A 12,470-nucleotide genomic window follows, 5' to 3' on the forward strand; every position below is an offset into this window, starting at 1 on the left:
TGTGGGTCGAGTGCAGTGATGTGGGCTCAAGTGGGGTCGAGTGAAGCAAAGTGGACGCAAATGGGGTCCAGTGCAGCAAAGAGGGCGTAAGTGGGGTCGAGTGCAGTGAAGTGGGCTCAAATGAGGTCCTCTGCAGCAAATTGGGCTCAAATGGGTTCGAGTGCAGTGAAGTGGGTGCAAGTGGGGTCGAGTGCAGCGAATTGGGCTCAAATGAGGTCGAGTACATCGCATTGGCTTTGAGTGCAGCGAAGTCGGTGGGAGTGGGGTCGAGTGCAGCGAATTGGTTTCAAGTAGGATCGAGTGCAGCGAATTGAGATCAAGTGGGGTCGAGTGCAGTGAATTGGCCTTAAGTGGGGGTGAGCGCAGTGAAGTGGCCTCAAGTGGGGCCGAGGGCAGTGTAGTGGGATCTAGGGGGATTGAGGGCAGTGAAGTGGCCTCAAGCGAGGGCAAGTACAGCGTAGTGGCCTCAAGTGGGATCGAGGGCAGCGAAATGGGTGCAAGTGGGGTCGAGTCTAGCGAATTGAGCTTAATTTAGTTCGAGTGCAGCAAATTGCTTTCAAGTGCGGTCGAGTGCAGCGAAGTGGGCTCAAGTGAAATGAAGTGGGCTCAATTGAGGTCCAGTGCAGCGAATTGGGGTCGAGTGCAGCGAAGTGGGCTGAAGTGGTGTTGAGTGCATGGATGTGGGCTCAAGTGGGGTCGCGTTTAGCGAAATGGGCTCAAGTGGGTGCGAGTGTACCGAAGACACAAGGAGCTGTAATTAGCACACAAATCTATTAAGATAATAGACACAAGGTGCTGGAGTTAGGACATAACTATTATAATAATAGACACAAGGCCTGAAGTGTGGGAAAGTGTAGCGAATTGGTCAAAAGTGGGGGAAAGTGGAGCGAAGCGGCCTGATGTGGGGGAGAGTGGGGTGAAGTGGCCTGATGTAGGGGTGAGTGGAGTGAAGTGGCCTGATGTGGGGGTGAGTGGGGTGAAGTGGCCTGATGTGGGGGTGAGTGGGGTGAAGTGGCCTGATGTGAAGTCAAATGAAGTGAATTTGGTTGAAATGAAGTGAAATGTGGGAAATTAATAAAAAGTAAATGAAATGTTGTCAAATGAAGTGAAATGTGGGAAATTAATAAAAAGTAAATGAAATGTTGTCAAATGAAGTGAAATGGGGTCAAATGGTAAATTTTCGTGGTTCTTTTCACTTTTTGCTTCTTTTCATCAAATCTCCTTATTTCAGTGATGATCAAACTTTGATCTTAAATTGGCTTCAGAATTTGATCTTGAAATTCAGTGAATGAAGTGAAATCAGGTCAAGTGAAGGGGAATGAGGTGAAATAAAGTGATTTGGAGTCAAATAAACTGAAATAAAATAAACTGAAATTAATTCAAACACCGACCACATGCGCAAACGCTGCAGGTCCCGCGGTCGGAGCCCCGCCCCCCCGACTGAGGGGAGAGGAGGGAGGGGAGGGGGAGGAGTCGTCCGGGGAGGGGGAGGAGTCGTCCGGGGAGGGGGAGGAGTCGTCCGGGGAGGGAGGGGAGGGGGAGGAGTCCGGAGGGGGAGGAGTCGTCCGGGGAGGGGGAGGAGTCGTCCGGGGAGGGGGAGGAGTCGTCCGGGGAGGGGGAGGAGTCGTCCGGGGAGGGAGGGGAGGGGGAGGAGTCGTCCGGGGAGGGGGAGGAGTCGTCCGGGGAGGGAGGGGAGGGGGAGGAGTCCGGGGGGGGAGGGGAGGGGGGAGGAGTCCGGGGGGGGAGGGGAGGGGGGAGGAGTCCGGGGGGGGCGGGGAGGGGGGAGGAGTCCGGGGGGGGCGGGGAGGGGGGAGGAGTCCGGGGGGGGCGGGGAGGGGGGAGGAGTCCGGGGGGGGGCGGGGAGGGGGGAGGAGTCCGGGGGGGGCGGGGAGGGGGGAGGAGTCCGGGGGGGGGCGGGGAGGGGGGAGGAGTCCGGGGGGGGGAGTCCGGGGGGGGAGGGGAGGGGGAGGAGTCCGAGGGGGAGGAGTCCGGGGGGGGAGGGGAGAGGGAGGTGTCCGGGAGGGGGAGAAGTCCGGGGAGGGAGGGAGGGGGGGGAGGGAGGGAGGGGAGGGAGGGAGGGGGGGGGAGAAGTCCGGGGAGGGAGGGAGGGGGGGGGAGAAGTCCGGGGAGGGAGGGAGGGGGGGGGAGAAGTCCGGGGAGGGAGGGAGGGGGGGGGAGAAGTCCGGGGAGGGAGGGAGGGGGGGGGAGAAGTCCGGGGAGGGAGGGAGGGGGGGGGAGAAGTCCGGGAGGGAGGGAGGGGGGGGGAGAAGTCCGGGGAGGGAGGGAGGGGGGGGGAGAAGTCCGGGGAGGGAGGGAGGGGGGGGGAGAAGTCCGGGGAGGGAGGGAGGGGGGGGGAGAAGTCCGGGGAGGGAGGGAGGGGGGGGGAGAAGTCCGGGGAGGGAGGGAGGGGGGGGGAGAAGTCCGGGGAGGGAGGGAGGGGGGGGGAGAAGTCCGGGGAGGGAGGGAGGGGGGGGGAGAAGTCCGGGGAGGGAGGGAGGGGGGGGGAGAAGTCCGGGGAGGGAGGGAGGGGGGGGGAGAAGTCCGGGGAGGGAGGGAGGGGGGGGGGAGAAGTCCGGGGAGGGAGGGGGGGGGGGGGAGAAGTCCGGGGAGGGAGGGGGGGGGGGGGAGAAGTCCGGGGAGGGAGGGGGGGGGGGAGAAGTCCGGGGAGGGAGGGGGGGGGGGGAGAAGTCCGGGGAGGGAGGGGGGGGGAGAAGTCCAGGGAGGGAGGTGGGGGGAGAAGTCCGGGGAGGGAGGGGGGGGGAGAAGTCCGGGGAGGGAGGGGGGGGGAGAAGTCCGGGGAGGGAGGGGGGGGGAGAAGTCCGGGGAGGGAGGGGGGGGGAGAAGTCCGGGGAGGGAGGGGGGGGGGGAGAAGTCCGGGGAGGTAGGGGGGGGGGGAGAAGTCCGGGGAGGGAGGGGGGGGGAGAAGTCCGGGGAGGGAGGGGGGGGGGAGAAGTCCGGGGAGGGAGGGGGGGGGAGAAGTCCGGGGAGGGAGGGGGGGGAGGAGTCCGGGGAGGGGGAGGGAGAGGAGTCCGGGGAGGGGGAGGGGGAGGGAGAGGGAGAGGAGTCCGGGGAGGGGGAGGGGGAGGGAGAGGGAGAGGAGTCCGGGGAGGGGGAGGGGGAGGGAGAGGGAGAGGAGTCCGGGGAGGGGGAGGGGGAGGGAGAGGGAGAGGAGTCCGTGGAGGGGGAGAGAGAGGGGGAGGGGGAGGGAGAGGAGTCCGGGGAGGGGGAGGGGGAGGGAGTGGAGTCCGGGGGGGAGGGGGAGGGAGGGAGAGGGAGGGGAGGGGGAGGGAGAGGAGTCCGGGGAGGGGAGGGAGAGGAGTCCGGGGAGGGGGAGGGAGAGGAGTCCGGGGAGAGGGAGGGGAGGGAGAGGAGTCCGGGGAGAGGGAGGGGGAGGGAGAGGAGTCCGGAGAGGGGGAGGGTGAGGGAGAGGAGTCCGGGGAGGGTGAGGGAGAGGAGTCCGGGGAGGGAGAGGGGGAGGGGGAGGGAGAGGAGTACGGGGAGGGAGAGGAGTCCGGGGTGGGAGTGGGAGAGGAGTCCAGGGAGGGGGAGGGAGAGTAATGAGTAGTGAGGGGAGGGGGAGGGAGAGGAGTGATGGGGGGAGGGAGAGGAATCAGGGAGAGGAATGAGGGAGGGGAGTGGAGTGAGGGGAGGGAGAGGAGTGAGGAGAGGGGGAGGGGTGAGGGGGAGGGGGAGGAATGAGGGAGAGGAGTGAGGGGAGGGAGAGGAGTGAGGGGAGGGAGAGGAGTGAGGGGAGGGAGAGGAGTGAGGGGAGGGAGAAGAGTGAGGGTAGGGAGAGGGAGAGGAGTCCGGGGAGGGGGAGGGAGACATGTCCGGGGAGGGAGAGGGAGAGGAGTGAGGGGACGGAGAGGGAGAAGAGTGAGGGGACGGAGAGGGAGAAGAGTGAGGGGACGGAGAGGGAGAAGAGTGAGGGGACGGAGAGGGAGAAGAGTGAGGGGACGGAGAGGGAGAGGAGTCCGGGGAGGGAGAGGGAGAGGAGTCCGGGGAGGGAGAGGGAGAGGAGTCCGGGGAGGGAGAGGGAGGGGAGTCCGGGGAGGGAGAGGGAGGGGAGTCCGGGGAGGGAGAGGGAGGGGAGTCCGGGGAGGGAGAGGGAGGGAGTCCGGGGAGGGAGAGGGAGGGGAGTCCGGGGAGGGAGAGGGGGGGGAGTCCGGGGAGGGAGAGGGAGGGGAGTCCGGGGAGGGAGAGGGAGGGGAGTCCGGGGAGGGAGAGGGAGGGGAGTCCGGGGAGGGAGAGGGAGGGGAGTCCGGGGAGGGAGAGGGAGGGAGTCCGGGGAGGGAGAGGGAGGGGAGTCCGGGGAGGGAGAGGGAGGGGAGTCCGGGAAGGGAGAGGGAAGGGAGTCCGGGGAGGGAGAGGGAGAGGAGTCCGGGGAGGGAGAGGGAGAGGAGTCCGGGGAGGGAGAGGGAGAGGAGTCCGGGGAGGGGGAGGGAGAGGAGTCCGGGGAGGGGAAGGAGAGGGCGAGGAGTCCGGGGAGGGAGAGGGGGAGAAATGAGGGGAGAGGGAGAGGGGGAGAAATGAGGGGAGAGGGAGAGGGGGAGAAATGAGGGGAGAGGGAGAGGGGGAGAAATGAGGGGAGAGGGAGAGGGGGAGAAATGAGGGGAGAGGGAGAGGGGGAGAAATGAGGAGGGGAGAGGAGTCCGGGAGGGGGAGGGAGAGGGAAAGGGAAAGGAGTGAGTGTGGGGAGAGAGAGGGAGAGGAGTCCGGAGAGGGAGAGGAGTCCGGGGAGGGAGAGGAGTCCGGGGAGGGAGAGGGAGAGGAGTCCAGGGAGGGGGAGGGAGAGTAATGAGTAGTGAGGGGAGGGGGAGGGAGAGGAGTGATGGGGGGAGGGAGAGGAATCAGGGAGAGGAATCAGGGAGAGGAGTGAGGGAGGGGAGTGGAGTGAGGGGAGGGAGAGGAGTGAGGAGAGGGGGAGGGGTGAGGAGAGGGGGAGGGGTGAGGAGAGGGGGAGGGGTGAGGAGAGGGGGAGGGGTGAGGAGAGGGGGAGGGGTGAGGAGAGGGGGAGGGGTGAGGGGGAGTGAGGGGAGGGAGAGGAGTGAGGGGAGGGAGAGGAGTGAGGGGAGGGAGAGGAGTGAGGAGAGGGGGAGGGGGAGGAATGAGGGAGAGGAGTGAGGGGAGGGAGAGGATGGAGGGGGAGGGAGAGACATCCGGGAAGGGGGAGGGAGAGGAGTGAGGGGAGGGAGAGGAGTGAGGAGAGGGAGAAGAGTGAGGGGACGGAGAGGGAGAAGAGTGAGGGGAGGGAGAGGGAGAGGAGTCCGGGGAGGGAGAGGGAGAGGAGTCCGGGGAGGGAGAGGGAGAGGAGTCCGGGGAGGGAGAGGGAGGGGAGTCCGGGGAGGGAGAGGGAGTGGAGTCCGGGAGGGAGAGGGAGTGGAGTCCGGGGAGGGAGAGGGAGGGGAGTCCGGGGAGGGAGAGGGAGGGGAGTCCGGGGAGGGAGAGGGAGGGGAGTCCGGGGAGGGAGAGGGAGGGGAGTCCGGGGAGGGAGAGGGAGGGGAGTCCGGGGAGCGAGAGGGCGAGGAGTCCGGGGAGGGAGAGGGGGAGAAATGAGGGGAGAGGGAGAGGGGAGAAATGGGGGAAGGGAGAGGGGGAGAAATGAGGAGAGGGAGAGGAGTCCGGGAGGGGGAGGGAGAGGGAAAGGGAAAGGAGTGAGTGTGGGGAGAGAGAGGGAGAGGAGTGAGAGGGAGAGAAGTCCTAGGAGGGAAAGGGAGAGGGAGAGGAGTCCGGGAAGGGAGAGGTGGAGGGAGAGGGAGAGGAGCCCAGGGAGGGAGAGGGAGGAGAGGGAGAGGGAGAGGAGTCCGGGGAGGGGGAGGGAGAGGAGTCCGGGGAGGGAGAGGGAGAGGAGTCCGGGGAGGGAGAGGGAGAGGAGTCCGGGGAGGGAGAGGGAGAGGAGTCCGGGGAGGGAGAGGGAGAGGAGTCCGGGGAGGGAGAGGAGTTCGGGGAGAGGGAGAGGAGCCCAGGGAGGGAGAGGGAGGAGAGGGAGAGGGAGAGGAGTCCGGGGAGGGGGAGGGAGAGGGAGAGAGAGAGAAGTCGGGGAGCGGGAGGGAGAGGAGTCCCACTTGAGGCAAGTGCAGTGAAGTGGGGGATAATTGACAGCTCAATATTCCTGGATAATGAGTTTTCAGGCAGGATAGAGTGGGTGATAAAAAAGGGAGGGAGGTGGGGGAGCATTATTGGTTAAAGAATCAATTACAGTTGTGAGAAGGGATGATATGCTAAATGGATCATCAATCGAGGCCATATGGGTTGAGCTAAGAAATAAAAAAGGGGCAGTCACACTACTAGGAGTGGACTATAGACCCCCGAATAGTGAAAGGGAGATAGAAGAACAAATATGTAGGCAAATTTCTGAGTGCAAAAATAAGAGGGCAGTAATAGTCGGGGACTTCAACTACCCGAACATCAACTGGGATTCAAACAGTGTGAGGGGCACAGAGGGCGCAAAATTCTTGATCGGTGTCCAGGAGAACTTTTTTAGCCAGTTCGTGACAAGCCCAACAAGAGGGGATGCAATTCTAGATTTAGTCCTGGGAAATGAAGATGGGCAAGTGGGTGAAGTGACAGTGGGTGATCATAATGGGGATGGTGACCACAATTCAGTTAGTTTTAGCATTATTATGGAAAAGGACAGAGTTAAATCAGGAGTAAACGTTTTAAATTGGGGGGAAGGCAAATTTTACAGAACTAAGGTGATTTGGCAGAAGTGGACTGGTCACAACTACTTGAGGAGAAATCAGTGGCGAGCCAGTGGGAGGCACTAAAAAGTGAAATTCTACGGGTACAATGCAGACACGTCCCCTCAAAGAAAAAGGGTGGCACTGCCAAATTTAGAGCCCCCTGGTTGTCGAGAAGTATACGGGGCAAAACAAAGCAGAAAAAGAAAGCTTATGACTGTCACAGAAAATTAAATACTGCAGAAAGCCAAGAGGAGTATAGAAAGTACAGGGATGACGTAAAAAAGGAAATAAGGAAAGCAAAGAGAGGGCATGAAAAAATATTAGCCATTCAGATTAAAGAAAACCCAAAGATGTTTTATCAGTACATTAAGAGGATAACTAAGGAAAAGGTGGGACCTATCAGGGACGATAAGGGTAACTTGTGTGTAGAAGCAGAGGATGTGGGTAGGGTTTTAAATGAATATTTTGTCTCCATATTCACAAAGGAAAGGGATGATCCGGATGTAGTAGTTAAAGAGGAGAGGTGTGAAATATTGGATAAGGTAAACATTACGAGAGAGGAAATACTAGAGGGACTGGAATCCTTGAAAGTTGATAAGTCACCAGGGCCGGATGGATTGTTTCCTCGGCTATTGAAGGAAGCCAGGGAGGAAATAACGGATGGTCTGAGGATCATTTTCCAATCCTCACTAGATACAGGGGAGATACCGGAGGACTGGAAGACTGCAAACGTGTGGTACCATTGTTTAAAAAGGGTACGAGGGAAAGGCCGAACAATTATAGGCCGGTCTTACCTCGGTGGTGGGCAAACTATTAGAATCAATACTGAGAGATAGGATAAACTGTCACTTGGAAAGGCATGGTTTAATCAGGGATAGTCAGCGTGGATTTGTTCAGGGAAGGTCATGCCTTACAAATCTGATTGAATTCTTTGAGGAAGTGACAAGGAGGATTGATGAGGGTAGTGCAGTGGATGTTGTCTATATGGATTTTAGTAAGGCATTTGGCACGGTCCCACATGGCAGACTGGTCAGAAAGGTAAAAGCCCATGGGATACAGGGAAATGTGGCAAATTGGATCCAAAATTGACTCGGTAACAGGAAACAAAGGGTAAAAGTCGATGGATGTCTTTGCGAATGGATATCCGTTCCCAGTGGTGTGCCACAGGGCTCAGTGTTGGGTCCTTGCTGTTTGTGGTATATATTAATGATTTGGACTTGAATGTAGGGGGCATGATTGGCAAATTTGCAGACGACACAAAAATTGTCCGTGTAGTTGATAGTGAAGAGGATAGCTGTGGACTCCAAGAAGATATCAATGGGTTGATGGAGTGGGCGGAAAAGTGGCAAATGGAGTTCAACCCGGAGAAGTGTGAGGTAATGCACTTAGGGAGGGCAAACAGTAAAAGGGAATACACAGTAAACGGGAATATATTGAGAGGGGTAGAGGAAGAGAGAGGCCTTGGACTGCATGTGCACAGGTCCCTGAAGGTGGCAGTACAGGTAGATAAGGTTGTGAAGAAGGCATACGGAATGCTCTCCGTTATTAGCCGAGGTATAGGATACAAAAGCAGCGATGTAATGATGGAATATTGTGCGCAGTTCTGATCACCACATTACAGGAAGGACGTAATTGCTCTGGAGAGAGTGCGGAGAAGATTTACAAGAATGTTGCCAGGGCTTGAAAATTGCAGCTATGAGGAGAGATTGGATAGGCTGGGGTTGTTTTCCTTGGAGCAGAGGAGACTGAGGGGAAACTTGATTGAGGTGTACAAAATTATGAGGGGCCCAGATAGAGTAGACAGGAAGTACCTGTTTCTCCTAGCGGAGAGTTCAAGAACGAGAGGACACAGATTTAAGCTGATTGGCAGAAGGATCAGAGGGTGATCGGTGTATGGAATTTGCTTCCCGAATTGGTAGTAGAGGCAGGGACCCTCAACTCTTTTAAAAAGTACCTGGACCTGCACCTAAAGTGCTGTAAGCTGCAGGGCTGTGGACCAGGTGCTGGAAGGTGGGATTAGAATGGGCACCTGGTTGTTCTTCGAGCCGGCGCGGACACGATGGGCCGAATGTCCCCTTTCTGTGCTGTATCTTTTCTATGTTCTATGGTTCGACCTTTGTCTCCCCTTTCTTCAAAGAATTCAGTAAGGTTTGTCAAGCGTGACTTTCCCTTTTGAAATCCGTGCTGACTATTCTTTATTATATTTTCAGTTTCTGGATGTTTTTCTATTATATTTTTGAGTAAAGACTCCATTATCTTTCCTACCACCGACATTAAGCTAATTGATCTATAGTTCCCTGGACTGGTTCTATCTCCCTTTTTAAATATAGGAATCACATTAACTGTCCACCAGTCCCCTGGCACTATTCCCTTTCCTAGTGAATGTTTATATAAATGTTATAGTGCCTCTGCTATCTCTTCCCTAACTGCTTTTAATATGCGTGAATGTAATCCAACTGGACCTGGGGTTTTATCCTCTCTTAAGTTTGATTAATTTATCAATTATCTCCCCCCTTTCTATCTTAAATTTTTTAATATCTTTTTTGATCTCTTCTTCTAATGCTCACCTTGTTAGTCTCCCTGGTAAATACTGAGGCAAAGTAAATATTCAATATTAGTTCTGCCATTTTGCTGTCATTACCTGTGAGTTTACCTCAGTGGCCCTATTCTTCTCCTGAATTTTCTTTTCATAGAATCATAGAAAGGTTACATAGAAAATAGGAGCAAGAGTGGGCCATTCAGCCCTTCGGGCCTGCTCCGCCATTCAAAATGATCATGGCTGATCGTCTAACTCAGTACCCTGTTCCTGCTTTTTCCCCATATCCCTTGATCCCTTTAGCATTAAGAAATATATCTATCTCCTTCTTGAATACATCTAATGACTTGGCCTCCACTGCCTTCTGTGGTAGAGAATTCCACAGGTTCATCACCCTCTGAGTGAAGAAATTTCTCCTCATCTCGGTTCTAAATGGCATACCCCGTATCCTGAGACTGTGACCCCTGGTTCTGGATTCCCCAGCCATCGGGAACATCCTCCCTGCATCTAGTCTGTCTAGTCCTGTTGGAATTTTATATGTTTCGATGAGATCACTTCTCATTCTTCTAAACTCTAGTGAATATAGGCCTAGTCGACCCAATCTCTCCTCATACGTCAGTCCTGCCATCCCAGGAATCAGTCTGGTAAACCTTCGTTGCACTCCCTCCATGGCAAGGACATCCTTCCTCAGATAAGGAGACCAAAACTGCACACAATACTCCAGATGTGATCTCACCAAGGCCCTGTATAACTGCAGTAAGACATCCCTGCTCCTGTACTCAAATCCTCTTGCAATGAAGGCCAACATACCATTCGCCTTCCTAACTGCTTGCTGCACCTGAATGCTCGCTTTCAGCGACTGGTGTACAAGGACATCCAGGTCTCGTTGCACCTCCCCTTTTCCCAATCTGTCACCATTAAGATAATAATCTGCCTTTCTGTTTTTACAACCATTTATCCACGTTATACTGCATCTGCCATGTTCTTGCCCATTCACCCAACTTGTCTAAATCACATTGGAGCCTCTTTGCATCCTCCTCACAGCTCACATTCCACCCCAGCTTTGTGTCATCTGCAAACTTGGAAATGTCACATTTAGTTCCCTCATCCAAATCATTGATGTATATTGTGAATAGCTGGGGCCCAAGCACTGATCCCTGCGGTACCCCACTAGTCACTGCCTGCCACCCGGAAAAGGACCCATTTGTTCCTACTCTCTGTTTCCTGTCTGTCAACCAATCCTCAATCCATGCCAATATATTCCCCCCCAATCCCATGTGCTTTAATTTTGCATACTAACCTCTTGTGTGGGACTTTATCAAAAGCCTTCTGAAAATCCAAGTACACCACATCCACTGGTTCTCCCCTATCTATTCTACTAGTTACATCCTCAAAAAACTCCAGTAGATTTGTTAAGCATGATTTCCCTTTCAAAAACCCATGCTGACTTTGTCCAATCCCATTAATGCCTTCCAAGTGTTCTGTTATCACATCTTTTAACACAGCAAAATCCCACAAACAGCAATGAAATAATGACCAGATAATCTGTTTCAGTGCCGTTAATTCAGGGATAAAAGTTGACTAGGACACCTAGAGAACTCCCGTACTTTTCCTTGAATAGTGTCATGGGATCTTTTACAAAAACGAGAGAGGGCAGACGGGGCCTCAGTTTAATGTCTCATCCGAAAGACGGCATCTCTGACAGTGCAGCGCTTCCTCAGTACTGCACTAGTGTGTCAGCCTGGATTATATGTTCAAGTCTCTGCAGTGTGGTTAGAACCCATGATCTTCCACCTCAGAAGTGAGTGTACTATCACTGAGTCATGGCTGACACCTAGCTAGTAGGGATGGCTTGCTTAGCCACTCTGTTTGGGGTTGCCTTGTCTGAGCTGGACACCTCTGCCCTCTGATGGGGCTGTGTTGGTCCCCTTTGTTTGGGTTGGATTTTAAGCTGGGCTAGGCCCTTCAGATTGGGCTAGGTGGTTTGATGGGCCCCTCTAATTGGGTTGGGTTGAGTCGGCCTGGCCTGGCCCGGGGCGGTCCGGTTGGCCTGGCCTGGCCCGGGGAGGTCCGGTTGGCCTGGCCTGGCCCGGGGAGGTCCGGTTGGCCCGGCCCCGGTCGGTCGGGTTGAGATGGCCCGGCCCGGCCCGGGTCGGTCGGGTTGAGTTGGCCCGGCCCGGCCCGGGTCGGTCGGGTTGAGTTGGCCCGGCCAGGCCCGGGTCGGTCGGGTTGAGTTGGCCCGGCCAGGCCCGGGTCGGTCGGGTTGAGTTGGCCCGGCCCGGGTCGGTCGGGTTGAGTTGGCCCGGCCCGAGTCGGTCGGGTTGAGTTGGCCCGGCCCGGGTCGGTCGGGTTGAGTTGGCCCGGCCCGGGTCGGTCGGGTTGAGTTGGCCCGGCCCGGGTCGGTCGGGTTGAGTTGGCCCGGCCCGGGTCGGTCGGGTTGAGTTGGCCCGGCGCGGGTCGGTCGGGTAGAGTTGGCCCGGCCCGGGTCGGTCGGGTTGAGTTGGCCCGGCCCGGGGCGGTCCGGTTGGCCTGGCCTGGCCCGGGTCGGTCGGGTTGAGTTGGCCCGGCCCGGGTCGGTCGGGTTGAGTTGGCCCGGCCCGGGTCGGTCGGGTTGAGTTGGCCCGGCCCGGGTCGGTCGGGTTGAGTTGGCCCGGCCCGGCCCGGGTCGGTCGGGTTGAGTTGGCCCGGCCCGGGTCGGTCGGGTTGAGTTGGCCCGGCCCGGCCCGGGTCGGTCGGGTTGAGTTGGCCCGGCCCGGGTCGGTCAGGTTGAGTTGGCCCGGCCCGGGTCGGTCGGGTTGAGTTGGCCTGGCCCGGCCCGGGTCGGTCGGGTTGAGTTGGCCCGGCCCGGGTCGGTCGGGTTGAGTTGGCCTGGCCCGGCCCGGGTCGGTCGGGTTGAGTTGGCCCGGCCCGGGTCGGTCGGGTTGAGTTGGCCCGGCCCGGGTCGGTCGGGTTGAGTTGGCCCGGCCCGGGTCGGTCGGGTTGAGTTGGCCCGGCCCGGGTCGGTCGGGTTGAGTTGGCCCGGCCCGGGTCGGTCGGGTTGAGTTGGCCCGGCCCGGGTCGGTCGGGTTGAGTTGGCCCGGCCTGGCCCGGGTCGGTCGGGTTGAGTTGGCCCGGCCCGGGTCGGGTCGGTCGGGTTGAGTTGGCCCGGCCCGGGTCGGTCGGGTTGAGTTGGCCCGGCCCGGGTCGGTCGGGTTGAGTTGGCCCGGCCCGGGTCGGTCGGGTTGAGTTGGCCCGGCCCGGGTCGGTCGGGT

Source organism: Heptranchias perlo, chromosome 37 (genome assembly GCF_035084215.1).
Source record: "Heptranchias perlo isolate sHepPer1 chromosome 37, sHepPer1.hap1, whole genome shotgun sequence".
Lineage (NCBI taxonomy): Eukaryota > Metazoa > Chordata > Chondrichthyes > Hexanchiformes > Hexanchidae > Heptranchias > Heptranchias perlo.